The sequence below is a fragment of the Muscardinus avellanarius genome (assembly GCF_963383645.1).
Source record: "Muscardinus avellanarius genome assembly, chromosome: 10".
NCBI classification, from domain to species: domain Eukaryota; kingdom Metazoa; phylum Chordata; class Mammalia; order Rodentia; family Gliridae; genus Muscardinus; species Muscardinus avellanarius.
Window position 1 is genome coordinate 82,155,341 of NC_137796.1, and position 23,215 is coordinate 82,178,555.

The window sequence follows — 23,215 nt, forward strand, 5'->3', positions numbered from 1 at the left end:
AAGGCTCAGGTTTATCTTGTAGGTAGCAATGTAAGAAGGAGAAAGACATTGTACAATTCAGATTTTAGCAGAATCACTGTTTAGTGAAGAGGAGTAGGCTGGAGAAAGTAACCCTACCTCACACCATAGACAAAAATGAACTCAAAATGGATCACAGACCCACCTATAAGAGCTAAAAACTAAAAAATATCTCTAGGGGAAAGACAGGGAAAAAAATCCTAGACACCTTGGGTTTGGCAAATATTTCTGAAGCACAATTCAAAAAATACAAAGAAAAAATTAAGCCTGGTGTGGTGGCACAGGCCTGTAATCCCAGTATGTGGGAGGTTGAAACAGAAGGATCACAAATTGGAGAACAACTTCAGCAGCAGAGGGAGATACTTAGCAGATGAGTGAGACCCCATTTCAAAAACAAAAATTAAAAAAAATAATGAAAAAGCCTGGGGTGCAGCTTAGAGAAAGGATGCTCCGGGGCTCAAACTCCAGTACCAGGAGGAGGAGGAGGAGGTGGAGGAGGAGTAGGGGAGGAGGGGGAGGAGGAGGAGGAGGGGAGGAGGAGGAGGAGGAGAAGGAGGAGGAGAAGGAGGAGGAGGAGAAATCAATAAATTAGACTTCATCCAAACAGAAAACTTTGGTTCTTTTGAGACACTATTAAGGAAAATGATAAAGGTGAGTCACACACTAGAGTTTTTGTAAAACACATCCCCAACAAAGGAGCTATGTCTAGAATATATTAAGAATGTTTACAACTCAAGAAGAAAAACAACCCAATTTAAAAATGGGCAAAAACCAGAATTCTTATTCATGGCTGGTATAAAATATCACAACCACTTTTGAAAACAGTTTGGCACCACATAACAGCTAGACGTCCACACGCCATATGACCCAGGCACTGCACGCCTAGGTGTTTCCCCAGAGAAATGAAAACATCTACCCAAACACACACACGCACGCACGCACGCACACACACACACTATATACAACAGCTTTATTGTAAGAGCTAAAAACTGAAAACACCCCCACAGTTTTGGTGGAGAAGGGGCAACAGGAGCCAGACTTGAGGGGGTTGTGGTTAGTGGAGGGAAGTGCAAGATGAGAAGTGGAAATGGTGAATGTGGAGACTTCTTAAAAATAACTTTGTTTTGAAGTAGAGAAGAGTTGGCTATCAGCAGATTGAGAGGGAGCATTAAGGGAAGCCAGGGGTTTTCAGTCACAGTGAGTTGGGCATGTTTAGTCACTGACAGATAGGAGCCAAGATGGAAGAGGCTAGAAACAGACGTTGACAGTGAGGGCACTCGTAGAGGACAACGCTCAGGATGTGAAGCTATGGTAAAAGGAAGGTCTTTCCAGCAAGGCGTGGTGGTGCATGCCCGTCAGCCCAGGACTTGGAAGGCTGAGGCAGGAGGATTGTAGGTTCAAGGCCAGTGCATGGTAACTCAGAAAGATCCTGTTTCAAAATAAAAAAGGTCTAGCTGGGTGTGGTGGCGCACGCTTGTAATCCCCACGCTTGGGAGGCTGAGACAGGAGGATCGTGCAGGTTCGAAGCCAGCCTCAGCTACTTAGTGAGACTCTGTTTCCAAATAAAAAATGTAAAATAGGTCTGGGAGTATAGCCTGCAGTTGAAAGCCTCTGGGTTCCACTCCCAGTATCACTAAGTAAATTAATAAATAAATAAAGTTTACAAAAATAAAATAAAATAAAAAAGGGCTGGGGTATATCTTAGAACTAGAGTGTCCCTGAGCTCAACACTCCCCGCTACACACAAAGGTCTTTTCAATACATGCCACTGGAAGGCTTGAATATATGTACTGGGGAGAAAAAAAAAAAATGAACCTTGATCTCTACCTCACACCACACACAAGAATGAATTTAAAATGGATCATAGAGCCGGGCGTGGTGGCGCACGCTTGTAATCCCTGCGCTCGGGAGGCGGAGACAGGAGGATCGCGCAGGTTCGAAGCCAGCCGCGCAGGCTTAGGAGACCCTGTTTCCAAATAAAAAAGTATAAATTAGGTCTGGGAGTGTAGCCCGGAGGTAGAAGGGCTTCCAGGAACCCCAGTACCACCAAATAAATAAATAAATAAATAAATAAATAAATAAATAAATAAAATGGATCATATACCTGAATGTGAAACCTAAAACCACAAAGTTTGTAGAAGAGATCATACGAGAATATCTTTACGACTCTAGGTAAGCAAAGGTATACTGGTAAACGGAACAGAAAAAGTAGTAACCATGCTGTGCGTGATGCCACATGCCGACAGTTCCCATACTTGGGAGGCTGAGACAAGAGGATCCCAGGTTCATGGCCGGCCTCAACAATTTAGCAAGGTCCTCTGCACCTTAGTGAGGTCCTGTTTCAAAATAAAATATAGGGCTGGAGGTGTAGCCAAGAGGTAAAATGCCCCTTGGTTCAGTCCCCAGCACACACACCACACACACACACACACACACACACACACACACACACACACACACAGTAGTAAACTTGAAAGGAAAAAAAGATAAACTGGGCTTTATAAAAATTGAATATTTCTGCTCCTCAAAAGATATCACTAAAGGCATGAAATAAATAACATGGGTGACTAACTGACCGGGAACGGACACGGGGAACTCTGGAGTGATGAAAATGCATCTCTGTAGAAATAGAGGTTATTTTTCTTGTTTGTTTGTTTGTTTGTTTTTGTAATAGGGATTGAATCTGGGGGCATCATAACACTGAGCTACACCCCAGCTTTTTTATTTCTTAATTGGAAATAGGCCCCCACAAAGTTGTTGAGGCGGCCTCCAACCCGCAGTCGTCCCGTCTCAGCTCTCAGGTACGGGAATTACAGGCCTGCACCGCCATGTGTGGCTATGTGTGCTCTGCTTGGTTGACAAGTGATATCTTAATAGAAAAAAAAAGAAGGAAGGAAGGAAGGAAAACACGCAATTAGGGAAGTAAGAAGGCAAGCCACAGACTGAACGATAGTGTAAATCCTGTTCAAGAACTTATATCTAGAATATAAAAAGAACTCCCACAAGTCAAAACGAAAAAACAGACCCCATTTTAAAAGCTGACGAAGGCTGAAACAGGCACTTCATAAACAAACATGCTCTGATGGTTACTAAGGAAACAAGAAGATGTTTGACATAACTGGACAGGGAAATGCAAATTAATACCACAGTGACGCACCCTCCCATGTCTACCAGAACGGCTAAAATAAAAAAGACGCAATTGCAAGTGTTGGCGGAATGCGGAACATTTTATACTCTATGCTGATGGAGGAAGCTCAAAGCAGCACAACCACGTTGGGAAACTGTTTAGGAATTTCTTTTTTTATATCTACAGGTATTGGCGCGTTATAATCTCACATCATAGTGTCGTTCATAGGGATAGGGACATACGTGCACCCAGCACCTGCTGAGCTGTGTAGCAGTAAAGCTAAGCACAGGCTTTCCCTTCGACCCAACAATCTCCCCCTTGGCATATATCCAAGATAAGTGAATTCATGGGCTCACCAGAAGATTTGTATAAGAGTATTCACAGCAGCTTCATTCATAAAACCTCCACCTGGAAGCAACCCAAACGCCTATCAAGAGAGAATAATTAAATAAATCATGGTATGTCCAAACAGTAAAATCTCACAATTATTTAAAAAAAAACAACTGCTCACATAAAAAAAAAAAACATGGATGAATCTCAGAAACATGTTACTGAGCAAAGTAAACCCAGCACAAAGGAATACATGCTGTATAGCTCTATTTCTTATGAAGTTTCAGAACAGACAGAAAACAAACATGGTGATAGGAATGGAAGGGGATGTGTTTTTTACCTTACCTCCTTCTCAGGAACTGAAATGAGAATGTAATGGCTGGAGCTTAAACAACCATTTTGGAACAGGAGGTGAATGGTCTATATTGATGCTGAACATAAGAAGCAGAAAACAGCTGGGCGTGGTGGTGCACACCTGTAATCCCAATACTTGGGAGGCTGAGACAGGAGGATTGCAGGTCTGAGGCCAGCCTCAGCAACTTAGCGAGAACCTGTTTCAAAATAAAAAATAAAATAAAATAAAATAAGGCTGGGGTATAGCTCAGAGATAGATCACCTCTGGATTAAACCCCCAGTACCACAGGAAAACAAATAGAAGAAGAATAGGAAAGACAGGAAGGAAAAATCGTGGGACCCCAGTGGTTCTTGAACCTCCTCTCTTGACCGTGAGCACAGCCTCTACACTCTTTTAAAAGAGACAATCAAGTCTCTTGCTTATTTCATCTATTTCTAGTTTTTTGTTGTTGTTTGTTTTGTTTTGTTTTTTGTTTTTGGTACTGGGGATGAAACCCAGGGGCATTATACTTCCAAGCTACTCCCCTAGCCCTATTTTTTATTCTTTATTTTGAAACAGAGTCTCACTGAGTTGCAGAGGGCCTCACTACGTCGCTGAGGCTGTCCGCGAACCGCGATCCTCCGGTCTCAGCCTCCCGAGTGCTGGGATTACAAGCATGCGCCACCATGCCCGGCTATCTATTTCTATTTTGGAGTTCCTATCAACAGAGCGAGGTGAGCGGGCTGCACCAGGCAGGTGAGGCGGGGCTCCATGCGGGCAGGCGTGGGGAGTGGCCAGCAGCAAGAGCCGACACCTGGGCCGGCAGGGGTGCGAGGGGCCGGGAGCCCGGGCGGCAGCCCCCGAGCAGGGTTGGTCCAGGGTGGGCTCCATGTGGGGGCCCCGCTGCAGGTGGGCCAAGGGCTCAGCATTTGCAGGTGCACGTGGGTGGAACCAGTCCAGCCACCTGTGCCAGGAAGAGAAGGGGGTTTGCAAGGGGTCACGGTGCTTCTGTCTCTGCTGCAGGGCCCCCAGTTCCTCAGCTTCCCACAGGGTAGAGCTGGCAACTGCTAGACCTGGGCTGTCCCGGCCACACAGCCCTCATGCCCCTCCATCCTCCCCTATCTTTCCTCCCACCCAGCAGCCCAGGGCACCCAAGGTCCAGCGACACCACCCTGGCCATCCTAGCCAGGCCTGGGGGGCAGCGGAGCAGTCAGCTGGAGCCTTGGTTTCCAGAGCGGGCAGCCAGGGCGTGGCTCCTCTGCTGGCCGGCCAGGGCTCTCTCCACAGCCTTGTGCCTCTCTGCTGGGCGCTGCTTCCCAGCCTCCTGTCCACCGGCACGCCTCTGCCCGCCACGGGCCACCCCCTAGCCGCTGTTGGAACCATGCGGGGGAACCTACTGCCTTCAGGATGAAAGTTGTGTGCCTCGGCTTGGCATTCAAGGTGTCCAGCTCTGGGGGGGACCAGGTGTGAGCAGAGGACCTGCGGGGACATGGAGGGCGTGGGGCTGAGCACTACTCAGCCATCCTTTGGGGATGGGCATGCACACTCATCTCACTTTGGGGCACCCAAAGGCCCACAGCGGGGGATGTGCCAGATGAGGAAAGGCTTGGACACAGTCAGGGGTGGAAATGGGGTGACTCCAGGGGCCCATATCTGGCCCACTCAAAGATGCACGAAGCCAGACAATGTTTACTTAGAGGCCAGGAGGGGAGCCCTGGCTTTCATTCAGAGACTTGTCGACTTCCCTGGGGAGGAGGTGTCAACAAGGACACAGGAGTTCACAGCATGGATTTTTTTTTGTCCTGGTAGGGAAACTGAGGCAGAAGCCGAGACCAGGCTATGGGGGAGGGGAAGAGAAGGCAAAGCCTTGCTCCTGGGACAAGTCAGCTGAGGCAGGGCCTTGGGGCTGACGGATCCAGCTCAAGCTCAATGGGAGGGGGGAAGGCAACCCCCCCCCCCTTTGCTAAGACAGCATAGTTTGCAACTCCGAGATACCAAATCCTGCTAGGGCCTGAATCAGGAGGGTCCCGGCAGGTGACAGAATACACATACAAAGGGATTCACAGAGCAACTAAGAAAGGGGGAAGGATGAGAGGACCAGGAAGGGGTACCGAGCCCCAAACTAGCAACCCTGAGGAGCCAGGCCTGAGGGGCACAGGAAGGTGGGTGCTCTCAGAGTCAGGGAGAACTGGGGCCATAAAAGGGTACTTCCTCAACGTCCAGAGCTGGGAGCCCAGAGGGACACAGCTGCGGCTGAGACCGACACAAAGAGAGTATGGGGAGAAGCACCCCAACTCCTCTCTCCCCTGCCTCCAACTCTTCCCCTTGGAAGCCACAGGGCGAGGGGCAGTCCCTAGAGGGTGGTCGGCCGGGCCAAAAGGAACGGTGAGGTGTGGAGAGTGCCTGGGTGGCAAGGGGGGTGGGAAAATTAGTGCAAGCAGTCATAGGCCTCGCTCCTGTATCTGTCCAGATGGCGGGGTTGGGTCCAGTTTCTACATAAAGAAATCAAAGCTGAGAAGTGAGGGGACTTGCCCTGGACCGGCCTGAGACCTCGAATCTTGGCGCTCAGACCTAGCCTCCCAGGCCATCCTCTGCTCCTACCTGTCCCCAGCCAGGAAGGCAGATGAATAAAGCTGGCCTTGTAGCTGGGCGTGGTGGTGCACGCCTGTCATCCCAGTATTTGGGAGACTGAGACAGGAGGATCGCAGGTTTGCAGCCAGCCTCAGCAACTTAGTGAGCCCCTCAGCATCTTAGTGAGAGTCTATTTTATAATAAAAAAATAAAAAGGGCTGGGGGTGTAGCTCAGAGGTAGAATGCCCCTGAGTTCAATCTCCAGTATAAAAAAAAAAAAATCTAGGCATGAGGACCCTGAGCTCTCCAAAACATGAGGTCACTGGCTCTCTCAGGGATGGCAACCTCAGTCCCCTCCAGGACTCTGCGCCTGCCTGGCCCTCCTGGGGGCTCCCCTCACAGCCACAGCTGGGCAGCGGCCCTGCACGTCATGCAGCCGCGTTGACAGATCGGGTGTCTCCGGTGCACTGACCGGCTGCCGCTAAGTGGCTTCCTGGCAGGGAGTCAAGGGCCACCTCATCGCCGCTCTGCTCCAAACAGCGCTGGCCTCGTCGGGGGCACCTCCCACGCCTGTCTGTTGCACGCGGGTGTGTTTAGTGTCGACTCTGAGATCTAGCCCCTGCCTGGTGTTTCTCAGAGGGTGGAAGACAGTGGCTTTGGGAATCAGTGACCACGGGGGATAAATTTCTCCCTCCCAGAAGAGTACCACCTATTGTGCTCCCTAGGTACAAGACATGCAGGGCCCTCCTGTGTCCCCAGGTCCTATCTCTAGGCTGCATGCCCTGGATTCAGGCCTGTGGCTCTAGGCTTCAGCTCTGGACAAGGCCTTGATCTCAAAAATTTTTTTAACTTCATGTCCCGCTGAGGTCCAGAGCTTCCTAGGTCAGCTGGACACTGCTCTTTCATGGCCAGACAGGCCAGTAGTTAGGGGAACAGAAAAGAAATTTCCAGGGTCAGATCTACTACCTCTGAGCAAGTCATTTCTCTTCCCTGGGACTCAGTCTTCTTCTGCTTTGAAAAATGGTGGCCAGCCAGGGCGCTGTGGCACACACCTGTAATCCCTGTGATTTGGGATGCTGAGGCAGGAGGATTGCAGCTTTGAGGCCAGCCTGAGCAACTTAGTGAGACCCCGACTCAAAATAAAAGACAATAAAGAGGACTGAAGATGCAACTTAGTGGTAGAGTGAGCCTGGGTTTAAAACCCAGCACTACAGAAAAGGAGAGAAGAGAGTGCAGAGGTCTTAGGCAAATGCTGGCCCGTTGGCCCGGTACTCCACCTTGCAATGTCCCCTAAAATGTATAGGTCTGAGCATGTGTGTTGTGGCAAGGCTGGCCCTGGGGGGCGGACATGAGCTCTTGGCAAGCTCCCAACAAGAAGGAGGCAGTTTTAGCCCAGTGGGAGGAACATTAGAATGAGGCAGGAATCAAGAAGGCTTTTCAGAGGCAATAGTGGAGCTGGGCCTGGGGCCCCGTAGAAATATATGTTTTTGGCCAGGCGTGGTGGCGCACGCTTGTAATCCCCACGCTTGGGAGGCTGAGACAGGAGGATCGCACAGGTTCGAAGCCAGCCTCAGCTACTTAGTGAGGCTCTCAGCAACTCAGCAAGACACTGTTTCCAAATAAAATATAAAATGGGTCTGGGAGTGTAGCCCGGAGGTAGAAAGCCCCTGGGTTCCACCCCCAGTACCACCAAAAAAAAAAGAAAGAAAGAAAGAAAGAAATATATGTTTTCGGTAGGAAGAAGACCATGAGCAAGCTTTTTTTTTTTTTTTTTTTTGTACTGGAAATTGAAGCCAGGGACATTCTACCTCCAAGTTCTACCTCCAACCCCATTTTATTTATTTATTTTTAATTTGAAATAAAGTCCTGCTAAGTTGCTGACGCTGGCCTTGAACCTGTGATCATCCTGCCTCAGCCTCCAAAGTACTAGATGAGCAAGTATTTGAGGCCGAAGAACCAGCGCGTGGAGAAGGAGGGTGAGCGCGTGTTGGGGAACATGTGGTCCTCTGTGGTCAGAGCAGAGACGTGCACGGAGTGTGCGCTTCCAGGAAGTCAGCTGGAAAAGCGGGCGCTTGGATCCCGGGGACCTGGGACAATGGAGACCCATCAGGCTTCAGCAAAGCTCCCTCTGGATCTGAAGGGGAGTCTGAGAAGCAGAGTGTGAACCAGAGTGGGGTCTCTTCAAGTATGTTCAGAACCATCCTAGAATCAACTCAAGAGATTGTGAAGTTTTGAGGCCTGCAGCTCCATCTTTTCAGCTAAGTCTGTTGCAGAAAGACCTGAGAGACAGCCTCATCTCCACCGATCAGGGCCTGGGACACTTTGGGGGCTGCTTGGGAATGTGGCCGTGGCCACAGGGAGATAGACGGGCACGCCCTGGGGTACCCGCCTCACACCATGTCTATGCCAGAGTCCTAGCCTGAAGTCCCAGCGGGCACAGTGATGTTCCCAGCTGTCCCACGTAGCTCTGCCTTTTTCCTTCTGAGGCAAGGAGGGCAGGGGCTGAGCCTCTGGGGTGCCTGGCATCCCTGCAGCGGGCAGTCTGCCCCCCCAGATGGCGGGCGGAGCCCGTGCGACTAACACACTTGCTCTTTGTCTGGTCTCAGCTGGGGAAAGTGCCTGGGTTGATGTCCAGCTTGGTCTCTGTCCAGACTGGTCAGCAGCGCCAGCCTCCCATCCGGCCTGGAGACACCCCCCCTGGGTTCCGGGGCTCCTCCGAGTGAGGTCAGGATGGCATATAATGGGCCAAGGGCTGCAGGGGCCAGGAGCTGGCACCAGGCTCAGATGGGGGGGGGGGCCAGGATAAACAGCGGGAGCCTGGTTGCAGGCAGGGGCCCAGTGGGTGCCGCAGAAACATGGATGGGCCGTGTGGGGCTGAAGCCCAGGCCTGGGTGAACCAGGCTGGCAAACCCACCTCTGCTGTAGACAGATCGGTGGCTCTGAATTTGCACAGGGAACAAAACGTCCCCTTTCCCCTCCTCATCCTACCAGCCTCAGGGAGAGGAGATCTGAAATAATCCCAGCTAGGGCTGAAGAGGGTGGAGCTCGGGACCGGGCCCACTTGGGGCTCTTCAAGGGCTTTGTGTCCTGAGCCCAGGGGACTAGGCAAGGCTTGGCTTGGGCCGAGCTCCCTTGGTGCCTGGCACGGGCTGAGGCTGGGGAGAAGGACTGGCTTTTCCAAGCCCTCCTGGTGGGGCAGGGCGGGCCGGGCCGGGCGGGCGCGGCTGCTCATATCTTCCCCGTTACTTCATTCATTTTGCTCCCACTGATCTCCTGTTTATCTCACTGGGAATGCAGCCGCCGGGGTGGAAGCTGGGGCCAAGGGAAAGGCTGGAGCCTGGGCGGCCTCCCGAGCTCCAGCCCCCCTCCTCCTCCCTTACCTGGGTCCCTGGGCTAAGAGCACCTGGGGACAGTCACTAAGGCACCAGCCACACGGGGAAGTAACATGGAACCCAGAAGCAACCTGTGGACCCGGCCACATGTAACCGGCTGAGGACTGAGCCTCTGGCCTGGCTTTCTTCATCTGTGTGTGGAAGGCTTGTTCCAAAGGACCTTGGAGAATAGTCCTTGTCCTTAGTAAGAAGGCTGCCCTTTCCGAAGCACCCACTGCGTGCTCAGCCCCGGGCCGGCCCCCAGTCTCCTCCTCATGGCTCATACCAAAGGTCTCCGTGAATTGCCCGGGTCCTCTTGCTGAGATGGGAGGCAGGACTGAGCCCCGCAGCAGCCCCTGGCAACTTCGGTGTCTGAGGGTGCGGCTCCTCCAGTGTGGTAGGCTTCAGGGGGGTCCCAGGGGGAGCTGGGGGTGCAGTCCAGACAGAAGCAGACCCTGTGGGCTAGGTTAAGGGTCACCACATGGGGAATAAGAGCCACCATGGGCAGGCTGGGAGAAGCCCAGCAGGGAAAGCCAGTCACAACTGGACAAAGGCTAGACCAGACCCTTCCAGCTCTCGGCTGCATCCCTCCTGCCCACAGAGGCATTGCCAGACCCTGCAGACTGGGCCTTGATGGGCCCTAACCTCCACCGCCAAGCAAGCCTGTCTTCCAAGATGCAGATAATTTATTGTTATTGTTATTGTTGTTATTGTCTCTTCCTCCTCCTCTTCTTCTTCTTCTTCTTCTTCTTCTTCTTCTTCTTCTTCTTCTTCTTCTTCTTCTTCCTCCTCCTCCTCTTCCTCCTCCTCCTCCTCCTCCTCCTCCTCCTCCTTCTCTTTCCTTTTTTTTTGGCACTAGGGATGGAACCCAGGGGCAGTCTACCTCCAAGCTACATCTCCAGCCCTATCTTTTAGTTTTATTTTGAAACAGGATCTCGCTAGGTTGATGAGCTGAGGTTGTCCTTGAATCTGCAATCCTCCCATCTCAGCCTCCTAAGTACTGGGTTTACAAGCATGTGCCACCATGCCTGACTTTTTTTTTTTTTTTTTTGTACCGGTGATTGAACCCAGAGCCTCACACATGAAAACTCTACCACTGAGCTACATCCCCAACCCTTTTAAATTTGTTTGTTTATTTACTTATTTATTTACCTGTTTATTTATTTATATATTTACAGTATTGGGGATTGAATCCAGGGGCATTCTATCTCTGTACTATACCCCCAGCCCTATTCTTCCTTTGTGTGTGTGTGTGTGTGTGTGTGTGTGTGTGTGTGTGTGTGTGTTACTGGGAATTGAACCCAGGGGCATTCTACCTCCAAGCTTCACCCCTGACCCTATATGCTATCCTTTATTTTCAAACAGGGTCTCACTAAGTTGCAGAGGGCCTCACTAAGTAGCTGAGGCTTTCCGCAAACCTGTGACCCTCCTGTCTCAGCCTCCCAAGTACTGGGATTACAAGGGTGCGCCACCACACCCAGCTTCTCAGCCCTTTTTACATTTTTTTTTTTTAAGACAAAGTCTTGCCAAGTTTCCCAGGCTAGCCTCAAACTTGTGATCCTCCTGCCTCAGCATACTGGGATTATAGGCATGGGCCACCATTCCCAACACTGTGGTTTTAAGCAATCCTGTCTGGGCCCTTGTACTTAACAATAATCTCCAAAGACACCACAGTCCTGCAAAGAAGGATCTGCCAGGCCCCCATCTGATGTGACAACCAGGGTCCAGAGAAGGTTTTGAAGTTGCTGAGGTCACACAGCCATAAGTGGCAAAGCTGGGACTGTTCCTGGAGCTTGTTGTCTCTCTGGATATTTTCTGCCTAGAAGACCTATCCTCCTCTTGGGGGTCCCCTCTGGGCTCAGTGCCCCAGGAGGACATGAATTCAGGTGAAGTGTGGGGGTCCTGTCTTTTTGCCTGTGACTTGGTTTTCTGGTCTATGAAATGGGGAGGGTGGGTCCAACTCCAGTCCCAGAGCCTTGGGGAGGAATGAGGTCATGTTTGTCTAGGGGCTACAGCAGCTTGGAAGAGGCAGGTTCAGCAAAGACAAGGGCTTATTGTCCCCCCTTCCTTGGAACCCTGTCAGCTCCCACCCCAGTCACCACATGAGGCCAGCCCTGCCCACAGGCCCCGGCGGCGACCACGCCAGCTTGGGTGACTCAGTGCCCCCTCCCTTCTCATAGGTGACACTGCCCGGAATCAATCCCATCACTGCAGCTTTGCCAGGGTGCCCCTGGGGGTGGGGGAGAGAATGCAGAGAAGGCTTTGGGGGGGGAGCCTTGGCTTGGGGATTCCGCTATTCCATGATGGTGGGCTTGGGTGAGGGGTCAGGTAGCAAGAAATAATAATGACAACAACTTTCGCACTTGCTTTTCAGCAGCCGTGGTGAGAAGCCCGTCCGAGCCCCGAGGGGCCAACGATGTGGTCGCCACATGTCACAGTTGCAGGACCTTTGTACGGGCCACCCAGCTCCTAACCAGGACGTGCTGATGGAAGAGGTAGAATTTGAACTGCAGTGTGTGTGGCTCTGAAAAGTTTTTCAGAGGGCTGGGCCGGGGGACAGAACAGGAGAAGTCCCTAAAAGTGGAGCTCACAGCCCACGAGGGAGGGGTCCGGGAGAGACATACACTTTCCCACGAAGACCACAGAGGAGGCCGCAGTCTTTCTTTGGTGTAGAGAGGTCGGGGCAGGTCACTGCTGCTCCTGGGGAGCGGGAAGGTTGCTGAGCTCTGAGAAGGAGGAGATACTCAAACAGTTTCAGCACTCTGAATGCCCAGTAGAGCTACACATGGGCAGGTGGGGCCCTTCTGCAGTTCTGAGGCCCTAAGGGGCTTTGGCAGCCACTAGCCAGGCAGGACAAATAATAGCTCAAACTTAACACGTCCAAAAGTAAACTCCTGATTTCCTCCCCAGCCTGCTCCTCCCTGTGTCTTCCCCATCTCAGGAAATGGCACCATCACCCGCCCAGCGGCTCAGGCCAGAAAACTGGGAGGCAGCCTCCCATCCTCCTGCCTCTCGCCACCCACATCCCGCCATGGCCAAGACCTGTCTACTCTCTCTCCAAAATTAATCCCAAACCCACTCCTCTCCATCCAAACCGCTTCCCCCCCGCCCCCCGTGTCCCAGCCTCCATCGGCTCTCCCCTGGATGACAACACACCCCTTCCACCTCCCCTCTGCCCCCTCCAGCTACTCCCCTAAATGAGCCAGCGGTAAATCAGGTCACATCGTCCTCCTGCCTAAGCCATCCCTCCCCTCAGTGGCTTCCCACCGCATTGGGACCAAAATAGACCCCCCCCAATGGCCAGGAGGTCCATGGTGACCTGATGCTAACCTCCCCTCCTCCCACTCTGCCCAGCTACCCTCTCCTCTGCATCAAAGGGCTTGCACCTGTTCCCTGACCTGAGCCCGGAAGGCCTCTCCCTCCTTCCTCACCTGCCTGGCTTCTCCCCGTCCCTCAGCTCGCAGCTCATTTGCTCCCCTCCCCCGCTCTCAAAAAAAATAAATAAATAAACAGTCTCAGCTGGTCTTAGCCCTCAAAACCCCTTTTTGTCTTCTTCATAAGATTTTGCCTTCACTTATGCTCTTGCATTTGCCTTTGCCACCAGCCACTGGGTCCCTGAAGACCGGAGCCTTATTTATCTTGTTCCCCACTGTGGTCCTGGCAGGCACTCAAATATCTGTTGCACAAATTAGCAACTGAAATGATAACAGCAGCTATTATTTATCGAGCCCTCCCAAGCCTTTGGGGATGGAATCATCTCAACCACTCACCGGCACCTCACATGTTTCAGATGAGGAAACTGAGGCTGGGAAGCTAGGAGGAGTCACCCGGTACCACACAGCCAGAGAATGGTTGGGCCAGACTTAGGGTCCGTCGGGTCTGAAGCCTGGGCTTCTCTGTCTAATCATTCGCTAGAGCCAACACCATTACATATTTCATCACGTCGGCAACTCAGATATGTAAAAACTCTCACAGACTAGAGCATGCCATCCCAGCCTCAAAAATATAACAGCAGTGCTTAGTAAGAATTGATGAGCAGGGTGTGGTGGCACCAACTTGTAATCACAGTACTTGGGAGGCTGAGATGGAGGATCCCACGTGTGTGACCAACCTCAGCTACTTAGTGAGGCCCTCTGCAACTTAGTAAGACCCTGATTCAAATAAAGAAGAAGAAATAGGACTGGAGGTGTAGCTCAGAGGTAGAATGAACCTTGGGTTCAATCCTTAGTACCACAAAAAATAAAAAATTGATGAGCTGGAAAAGCCAGTACTCCCAGTACTTGGGAGGCTGAGACAGGAAGATCACAATTCAAGGCCAGCACACAGTACTTTAGCAAGATTCTGTTTCAAAATAAAAAAATAAAATAGGGCTAGAGGTTTAATTCAGAGGATTGTCCCTTGGTTCAATTCCCAGTACGAAAGAAGGAAGAAAGGATGGAAGGAAGGAAGGAAGGGAGGGAGGGAGATAGGGAAGAGAGAGAGAGAAAGAGAAGGAAGGAAGGAAGGAAGGAAGGAAGGAAGGAAGGAAGGAAAAAAAGAAGGAAGGAAGGAAGGAAGGAAGGAAGGAAAAAAAGAAGGAAGGAAGGAAGGAAGGAAGGAAGGAAGGAAGGAAGGAAGGGAGAACCAGGTGCAGTGGTGCATACATGTAATCGCAGTTCTTGGGAGACTGAGACAGGAGAATTACAGGTTCAAGACTAGCCTCAACAATTTAGTGAAATTCTCAGCAACTTAGCAAGATCCTGTTCCAAAACAAAAAATAAACAGGGCTAGCCGGGCGTGGTGGTGCACGCTTGTAATCTCTGCGCTTGGGAGGCGGAAACAGGAGGATCGCACTGGTTCAAAGCCAGCCGGGCTGGCGTAAGAGACCCTGTTTCCAAATAAAAAAGTATAAAAATGGGTCTGGGAGTGTAGCCCAGAGGTAGAAGGGTTTCCAGGAACCCCAGTACCACCAAAAATAAATAAATAAATAATACTAATAAACAGGGCTAGGGATGCTAGGGATGGTGGTGCACATCTGTAATCCCAATACTTGGGAGGCTGAGACAAGAGAATCACTGATTCGAGACTAGCTTCAGCAACTTACTGAGACCCTGTTTCAAAATAAAACATATTGATGAATATACTTCAGAAGTTGAATGCCCCTGGGTCCAACCCCCAGCAACACACACACACACACACACACACACACACACACACACACACACACACTTATGAAGGGGACTGAGGATGCGGCTCAGTGATAGAGCGCTTGCCCCGCATGTGCTATGTCCTGGATTCAGACCCCAGCGCTGCCAAATAAATAAATAAGCAAACTAATAATAGTAGCCAGGTTCAATCTCTTGTACCCCCCCCCCAAAAAAAAAGAAGAATGGATGAAATACAGTATTGAGGGAACAAAATCTTGTTTAATCCTTAGGGCCCACAAGGTAAAATAATAGATGGATTGATTTCTCAGTGGCAAGGATTATTTTGGAAGCACCAGGAAGCTTGTAGTTCAGGGTTCCTGGGGGAAACCAAGGAAGGACAATTCTATGCGATGAATGCGAAGGCTGAGGGAGCCCAGGACTTCCGAGGTGGGCACAGGAGGGTCCCAGCCCTTCCGGGGGAGAGGGTGAAGGGTAGGTGCATTGGCAGCCTTCAGGGAGGACGGGCAGCCAAGATGGAGCCCAAGGGATGAGCAGAGAGGCAGGAGTGCTCACTTCCTCTGTGTCAGAAAATGGAATGGAGCAAGAAAACAGGCTGGGGGGCGATGGGGATGGTCTTCCCAGGGCCGACAAAGGAACCTGGGGCTCCGTCCCATGGGGCAGGGGGCCCGTGAGGTCGTCATGAGGCTGCGATGTGACAGGGCTGCCTCTGTAAGTTAGAAGGATGGAGTGCGGGCAACAGAGAGCCCAGAGTCAGCGTGGGGGCCTGGGAATGTCTGGGCAGAGGCCGCCAAGGATCCCTGGTCACCCTCAGGCTGGACAGTGACAGATGGCCCTTGTCAGCAGCTCACTCTCGGGGGCTCCCCTGGCATGGCCGAGCCCACTGGCGAGGGGCTTGGGAGCAAGCAGGGTGGAGGGCAGCCTCCCCGCCCAGGCCTGGGAACGTCCGGGCTGGCGGCAGGCCTGCTGGCGGCTGGTGAAAGGCCCACTTACCATGACGGATGGGGGCCCCGCCAGGCCACGCCAATTAGGCAAGATGGAGTGCCAGGGCCAGGCTATAAATATCTCAGCTGCCGACCGGCCCAGGAATGTAAATGGTGGTGTTGAACAAGCAGGAGAAAATGTTCGGTTTAGACAGGATGGGCTTTGGGGGTTTTACAAACATGTTCTCCACCCCCCACACTAAGACTAAGTTACACAGCTCAGGCTAGTGCTCCAGGCTGGCTACAAGTCAGTCTTGGGGACAAGAAGTCTCTGGAAAGATCATCGCAATGGAAACCCAGGAAAAGCCCCAACTCTATGCAAGGCTTGTCCTGGCCAGGAGCTCCTGGGCGAGGGAAGAGGCTAACTACCCACTTTGGGGACACAGCCCAGACAGGTATGGGGGGGTCGCTGTCCATGAGCAAACCATGTCTCCCCAATTCTGGGTTGTTCCTCAGATCTCTCTGGTCTTTTGAGGGCCTAGGGATGGACAGGGCACTGTGTGCTAGGTGAGGGACAACTGACCTCTAAGACCAGAAACAAGGACGCCTGGCTTTCTATTGGGGTCATAGAAGAGTGAGTCTGGGGAGGCCCTCGGAGGTGTGTCTATCTGGAGACATGCCCCCCGCAAAGCCCTTTTAAAATCTCAGGGAACATTGACCTACAAGGAGATTAAGCCTCTAGCTCACCTTCTGTGTTTCCAACCAAAGATGGTGCAAAGACAGAGAGAAGCAAGGGCGGAGGGGAAGGGAGGCAGCGAGGACGTCCCTCCCCTGCGTGAGTGAGCGGGGCCACCTCAGAGGAGCCCCCAGACGCTCTGAGAGAGAAACATGCTTCAAGGGACACGAGGATGCCTGACCAGAAGGGGCCAGGCTGGCAAAGGGCCCTGTCTCTTCAGCCCATGGGAAGCCAGGCCCGCAGAGACCGCAGCACAACACACAGGGCATGTCCAGGGTGCCTTGCAGTGCCGGCGCCTGGGCTGGGTATGGCACTGCAGTGACACTGTCACTCAGGAATAGGTGCCCCTGAATTAGAGAAGATTCTCTCTGGGGAAGAAAAACGCAAAGTGGGTGACTATGTGTGCAGGGGTGGGGAGAGGACCTGGCTGGGCAGGGGCACTATTGCGGGGCTGTATCAGCCAAGTCCTGGGCTATTGGCCCAAAGCAGCCCATCCCCGAGGGCAAGGCTAAAGGGATGGATCAGTGGGGTCACTGGACTGTTTAGGGATGGCTGAGGAGGCCCTTTTGGCAAATGTCTACCAAGGGCCTCCTGTTGACTCTGGCTGGGGAGTCCTTGAGCACGGAGGCTAAAAGGGACCAGTCTAGCAGAGAAGGGGCCCTGAGAGCCCGGAAATAGAATGAGGGACCAGTTCTTGGGGAACCTCTGGGATAGGAGTGTAACCTGGGCAGGCATAGGGGTTCTGGAGCTGGGTTGACTTGGGAGGGTGGTCAAAGGCAGTTTGGAAGTTTTGGGACTTAGTGGGCAGGAGCAGATCCAGCATCCTGGGTGGGGTGGGCTCAGCCTGGGATGGGTCCAAGAGTGGATGGGTGACCAGAGGGGCCCACAGGGGCCAGATCAGAGCAGCAGGATGAGCTGGGCCTCAGACTCCGGCTGGACCAGGCTGGGTCTTCACAGGCCTTGTTGCTTAGTAGGGACATTGTAGGGCCCTCGGCCACTGGAGTGTGATGGGCACCCAGGGAAGCCCAGGCCGTGGGACCCTGGCTGTGCCCCCGGCTGCCTGCTACGTCTTCCTAGGGCCTGTGCACGTGTCCTGCAAAACAACTCCCCACAGGGGTACTTCTGCAGGAGACCAAAGGCTGCATGGAGTAAGAGAAGGGACATTTGTGGGTGATCTGCACACCCAAGGGAATGAAGGTGCCTAGAGATGTGGTTTCCGCGGGCACCCTGGGACTGCCAAGGATTTTGGGCATGGGCAGTATAGGTCATGCAAGTGTGTTGGTGTCTACTTCTCAGTCTTTGAAGATTACTTACCCTGCTGGTCACTGCGGCTTCCTGCTGCACAGCTGGCCACTCTTGAACATGCCCCCCAGTAGTGGCAGTCCCTGTCTCACCACGAGGTTGGATAGTTTCCTCTTCTTCTGTGTATTTCTTCTATTCTAACACACACACACACACACACGTATGTGTGTGTGTGTGTGTGTGTGTGTGTGTGTGTATATATATATATATATATATATATATATATATATATATACACACATATATACTCCTTGGGAAATTGAAGAAAAGTTAAAGAAAATGTATAAATCCTTTTCCAGAGGGTAAAAAAGAATTCAATTTATTTCCAACTAGCCAGTGCAGACTTTATTACTTATTTATGTATGCTTGAACTTTATAATCTGTCTGGAGATCATTTGACATTAGATATAAAGTGTTAGCTAATTTCCTCTCACCCTTCGTTTCCCATGGTTGTGGAATGCTTGCCTCATCCCGCAGTGCGTTTTTATATATAATTGGTTCTCAGATGTAATTGCAGCTTTCTAGCCCGTTCTAGTGGTACATATCCCTGCTCCTACTCCAGTATCGTGCTGTTAAATTATTGTTCCTCTAGATCATGTTTTATTGGAGGCTTTATAGCATAGTAATTAAGATGATGGGCTTTGAAGTCAAACCGGCAGAGATTTACATAAGAACATTGCCACTCAATAAATGTGTGACCTGGGGCAAGTTACCTCACAGCTCCTCCTCTATAAAAGAAAGCATTGGGAGGCTTATAAATAATATCTTTCTCACAAGTTCAGAACAAACTGACAGCTAGATGCAGGAATCTGTCAGACAGATAAAACATTGGCCTTCTTGTGGACTAGAGGTGCTGGCTGCCCATTACCACCATTTGTGTTCAGTATTTTACTGGTGGTGCTAGCCAGTGCAATAGGGCAAGAAAAAGAGGGAGAGGTGCATAGCTGAGACCTTGAGCATTACAGGCTCGGTCTCTAGGGTGGCTCTACTGGGAGATGATGGAGCCTTTGGGAGGTGGGACATTATGGGAAACCCTGAGGTGACGGGGGGCATGTCCCCAAAGGGAATTGTGGATCCCAATCCCTTCCTCATGCTCTTTTGCTAGGAATGGCTAAGAATGGCCACGAGAGGAATAGTTTTGCTCCACCACACACTCCCAGCATAGGCCCAAAACGAGGCATATTGATCATGGTCTGGAATCTCCAAAATGGCGATCCAAAATAAACCTTTTCTAAGTTAACGCTCTCAGACATTTCATTATAGCCACAGAAATCTGACTAACACAAAAGGTATGATGATTGGAGAAATCAAAAACAAAGACTCAATGGGCATTCTGACTTAGACAGACTCAGACCACCAGTGATAGGCAGCGCCAGGTCTTCTCTCTATCCCAACAGGCAGAATATACCCCAAAAGTGACCATGGAGCAGAAAGTACCAGCATCCTGGAAAAAACAAAAAAAAAAACAGCCGGGCGTGATGACACACGCTTGTAATCCCCGCGCTTGGGAGGCTGAGACAGGAGGATTGTGCAGGTTCGAAGCCAGCCTCGGCTACTTAGTGAGGCTCTCAGCAACTTAGTGAGACCCTGTTTCAAAATAAAATATAAAATAGGGCTGGGAGTATAGCCCGGAGGTAGAAAGCCTCTGGGTTCCACCTCCATTACCACCCAAAAAAAAAAAACCAAAAAAAAAACTAAACAAAGATGGAGAGAGAGGACCTGTAGCCAAGGTCACATCTCATAGACAGATGAGGTCAGAGTGGTAGAGACTCCCCCATGACAGCCTCATCTGGGACCATAGGGGCACAAGCTGATGACGCCTGTGCAGTGCTTAGCTTGGTCCTGGCCACACAGTAGGAACATAGTAAGCACTGCTCTTGTTAGCAGTATGTGCAAGGTCTTGTTCTGTATAGTTTCTCTTCCTGTCCTGAAATTTAAAGAGGTTGTCACCAGCCTATTCTTCCAGATGAAATGAAAGTTGGGTTTCAAGAAAAAATTACTTTTCTCCAACACCCGCCCACTCCACCCCCATCACCTCAGTGTGTGAGTGACCCCGGGGCGGGGGAGGAAGCTGGGAACTCATCCTGGTCCAGGATTGGGCAGCAGGGACCGGAAGGATGGCCTGCAAGACTCAGAAAGATGGGAGCCCACACCCCAGAGGGGTCAAGAGTCAAGTGCATGATGACAGCCGCGAAAAAAGGGAGGGAGAAGATTAATGGGCTTGAGAGAATGTGAGGCCCCGCAGTGGAGCTGGCTCTGGAGAGCTGAAGGGGTCCTGGGGAATAAGCAGGTTGCAGAGAAGAAAAGAGTCTCCAAGAGCCGGCTGGGCTGCACAGAGTGCAGGAAGCAAAGCCCAAAGCCACAGGCAGTGTGGTCTCCTAGGGGCTGAGCCCAAGTCCCCAGGTTCTGGCTCCAGTGTCCAGCTCTACCACCAGCTACTGTGTGACCCTGGGCAAGCTGCTGGCCCTCTCTGAGCCTCAGGCCCCCTTTGTCAAGACAAGGGAACCTCTCTGTGCCATGCACTCCGCACCTCTTCTCTGACTGAGCGGCATCCCTGGCTCCCCTCCACCTGCCCTTTCTCTTCTCAGATGGCTCAAGACTGGCTTCTCCACCCTCTTATTCCACTTGGGCCCCCTAATATCTTCCCCATCTCTGAACAAGAGAAACAGGTTTTGGGGATCCTCTCCTCCCTGCTCCCCACTCTGTGTGTCCATCAGGCTCCCTTCTGCTCTGCAGAATTCAAGAATTGAGCCCGTCGCTGTGTCCTCAACACTCCTCTGGTCCCCAAAGAAAGCAAGCAAATCAAACCAGGGTCCCACCCGCCTGGAGCGCAGGCGTAAGGGGGGACCTTCCATGAACAGAACCTTTCTTTATGCCCATTTATTCCAGAAATCTTTTGGAGGGGCTGTTGTGAGCCAGGAACAGGAAAAACAGTGGTGGGCACACACTTCCAGCCTCTGCTCCCGGGGGAAGGAGGGCTTCAAAATTTGAGGTCACAAGCCGGGCATGGTGGCGCACGCTTGTAATCCCAGCATTCGGGAGGCTGAGACCGGAGGATCGTGGTTTGCAGACAGCCTCGGCTACTTAGTGAGGCCCTCTGCAACTCAGTGAGACCCGGTTTCAAAATAAAGAATAAAAAATAGGGCAGGGGTTGTAGCTCGGAGGTCGAATGCCCCTGGGTTCCATCCCCAGACCTGCAAAAAAAAAAAAAAAAAAAATTGAGGTCACAGAAACGGGAAATGGTGACCCATGTGTCTCTGCTCCTTTGGCCCCAAGGAAGCCAGCGGGAGTCCTCAGACCAGACTTGGGAATGAGAGAGCGCTTCCTAGAGGAAGCCATGTCCAAGCCAAGACAGAAAGGAGCAAGCATGGGGGAAGGGAGGGGAGGTAGCTGGGGGAGGTGGCCAGATCCCTGGCTGAGTGGCCATGGTGCCTAGGAGGAGGAGGAGGAGGAGGAGGAGGAGGAGGAGGAGGAGGAGGAGGAGGAGCTCCAGGATGGCTGGGAGAGAGTTGGAGAAAGAGCCCCCAGGGCAAGGTTGGCACAGCAGCTGGGGCCAGACAGCCCAACGCCTGGAGGGCACGGAGAGGAGGGTCTTTCGTGTAATCCTGCGTAATCCTGCAGCCCATGGGAAGTTGGTGGCGGGCTTCGGGAGGTGGCATGCCAAGATCCGCAGTGGAGAGCCGGGTGTGGTGGGCCACGCCTGTAATCCCAGTACTTGGGAGGCTGAGACAGGGGGATGAGGATTGAAGAGTTGAAGTCAGCCTTACAACTTAGTGTGTCTCTCAACAGCTTAGCGAGAGCCCGTTTCCAACTTTAAACAACAAAAAACAGAATCGGGCTGGAGGTATAGCCCAAAGGTAGAAGACCCCTGGGTTCTACCCCCGGTACCAAAAAATAAATCGATAAATAAATAAGTAAAGTAAAGTAAGTAAATAATCAGGCGGGATCCCTGGCATGATGCTTGTGGGCAGGCCACTGGGAAAGCCATCCCAGGAGGCCGGTGAGGAAGGAGAGCGCGTGGAATGGGGGTCTGCGGAGGAAGGGATGAGGATGGAGGGTCGGTGCAGTGGGAAGGAACAGTCGGGGAGGGCTGGGAGGCTAGAGTGGCAGGGAAGCAACAGACAGCACGGGAGGGGGCAGTGGGGTAAAAACAGATGTGTAGGCAGGCGCACAGGAAAGGTGCCCACGAGGTGGGATCCGGCACAGTGCAGGCTGGGATTTGGTACCAGTGGAGGAGGGAATTGCTGGGTGTGAGCCTGGCTTCCAGCCCCAGGGTTGCTTCCATCAGCAGCGGGGAGAACATTGTAGGAGGGACAGCTGTAGGGAGGAGGAAAAGAGGGATCAAGATTTTGATCTTTTATTGCTACCGGGGACTGAGCCCAGGGGTATTCCACCTTTGAGCTACACCCCAGCCCTACTTTATTTTTGATTTTCAAACAGTCTCACTAAGTTGCAGAGGGCCTTGTTCAGCGGCCGAAGCTGGCCTCCAACCTGCGGTCCTCCTGTCTCAGCCTCCCAAGTACTAGGGTTACAGGCGTGTGCTACTACTCCAGACTAAAGTTTGGATCCTCTAAGGTTAAGGTGCCCAGGCCCAGATGGGTGGGGTGAGACTGCAGGTCTGGGGTCATGGGAGTCCCGAGGGAGGGTCCCGGGGAGTGGGTGGGTCTTGGTGTAGAATCTGCTGAGATGGTGAGTGAGTTTAAAACCAGACCAGGGCCAGTGGGATCACCGGAGGTCACGGCTGACCACGGTGGGCACGAGCCGCCCGGGGCGGGAAGCGGGAGAGAGAGGGAGATGAGGGGTAGAGACAGTGCAGACAGCTTCTTGGAGTCCAGCTGAGACAGGGAGGCGAGAGGGCGGGAGTGGGATTCAGGGGGGTTTTAAGAATCTTGTTATGTTTAAATGTCAAGGAGAAGGGATGGATAGAGGCGGCCGTATCCTCCATGCAGAGGTGGGCTGAGGTGTCTGCACAGGTGTGTGGGGAGCCAGGCCGAGCGGGTCACCTCTGGTGGACGTGGCCTCTCCTCCCCATGGACAGAGGAGAGGAGGAGAGAGCAGGCAGTTGTCCCAGGCTTGGATGTGTTCAGATCCCAGTTTAAGGACAGTCCCATAACCTTGGGCTGAGGGTAAAGGGCCAAAACTGTGGACAGGAAGGGTGAGTCCTCAGGGGCAAAGGAAAGCACAGAATTTGCCTGGGGCTCTGGTCAGGAGCCATCCTGAGCTGGGGTCAGAGGTCATTATAGACTCAGAGCCAAGTCTCTAGCTGGAGTTAAGGTCAGGACTCAGTCTGGGGTCAGAGAGGGCTTTGTGCAGAGTAGGGAGCAGATGGCTGAGTCCCCTGCCCCTGAGGTCCATCCTT